This window comes from Malurus melanocephalus, unplaced genomic scaffold, assembly GCF_030028575.1.
Source record: "Malurus melanocephalus ecotype Western Australia unplaced genomic scaffold, MMel_1.1 scaffold_381, whole genome shotgun sequence".
In the NCBI taxonomy this organism is placed as follows: domain Eukaryota; kingdom Metazoa; phylum Chordata; class Aves; order Passeriformes; family Maluridae; genus Malurus; species Malurus melanocephalus.
The window spans coordinates 627,055-628,488 of record NW_026623613.1 but is presented as its reverse complement, the minus strand read 5'-3'; positions in this window follow the sequence as shown (position 1 = coordinate 628,488).

The window sequence follows — 1,434 nt, the reverse complement described above, 5'->3', positions numbered from 1 at the left end:
AGAAATAACCCAAGGGAAGGCTGTTTGAATTGCCAAGTGCTGTGGAGCCATCTGAACTCATCTCACCCTGCATTTAACCCTYTGTTTACAGCAAAAATCAGGGATCCAGGGCAGGGCACGTTCCCAAATCGTTCCAGTTTCACCCCAAATTATCGGCAGCACAGAGCAAACCCAGCTCCTGGGGGATTGCTCCTGTGGTAAATCAGCCCTAAAACCAGGAGGGATTTTAGTGCTCCYGACCAGGATAAAAGCAAGCAGCAGRAAAAGGAGGGTTGGGCAGCACTTTCCAAATGCAGCACAACCTCAGGAGCGCCCAAAATGCTCCGTGGGGATGYGTCCAGGGATTCTGCCAAAGCAACGGCACAACCCGAAACASAGCCCAGACACCCCAACAGCCTCCTGAACTGCTCCCACCTGGTGACAGGGTGAGAGGAGAGGATCCCTCCGAGCCCCCCAAGCCATGAAAAGGGTCAGAGGTTTGTGTCTGTGCATCGGGAAATGCGGAGAAGGGCGGGATGCGTGGCTCCAGCGTGGGTTTCCCCTTGGAGCAATCAATCCACCCACGGCGAAACAAAACAGGGCAAAGACCCAGATCTGCTGTGTTTACTCTGGCAAAGCTCCTCTCTGCAAACAGTGGGAGTTTTGCCTGAATAAATGAGATTTAGGGTGCAGACGGGGGCCCACATGGGAGATCTCTTCCTGTGGGGATGAAGGTTCCTTCCATTCCTCCCGGGATGTGACCATGCACGGGCTGTGGCGCAGCTCCACCTTTCCAATTCCATCAATTCCCGAAACCAAGTTCTCCCCGAGAGCACAGAGCAGGTGATGATTGCACCTTTCCCATTCCATCAGGAATTCCTGACACCGAGCTCTCCCCGTGTGCGCAGAGCAGGTGATCCCTGCACCTTTCTCATCTTGTCAGGAATTCCTGACATCAAGTTCTCCCCGTGTGGACAGAGCAGGGGTGATGGGCGACGCCTGCACCTTTCTCAACCCGTCGGGAATTCCTGTCACTGAGCTCTCCCCGTGTGCACAATCAGGTGATGCCTGCACGGTGTCACAGCTCCACCTTTCCCATCCCATCAGGAATTCCTGATGCTGAGCTCTCCCCGTGTGCACAGAGCAGTAGTTATGCCTGTACCCTTTCCCATCCCATCAGGAATTCCTGACGCTGAGTTCTCCCCGTGTGCACAGAGCCGGTGATAATTTCCCCTTTCCCATCCCATCAGGAATTCCTGACGCTGAGTTCTCCCCGTGTGCGCAGAGCAGGTGATCCCTGCACCTTTCTCATCCCATCAGGAATTCCTGACACGGAGCTCTCCCCGTGTGCACAGAGCAGGTGATGATTGCACGTTTCCCATCTCGCCAGGAATTCCTGACACTGAGTTGTCCCGGTGTGTGCAAAGCAGCGGTGATCCCTGCATGGTGTCACAG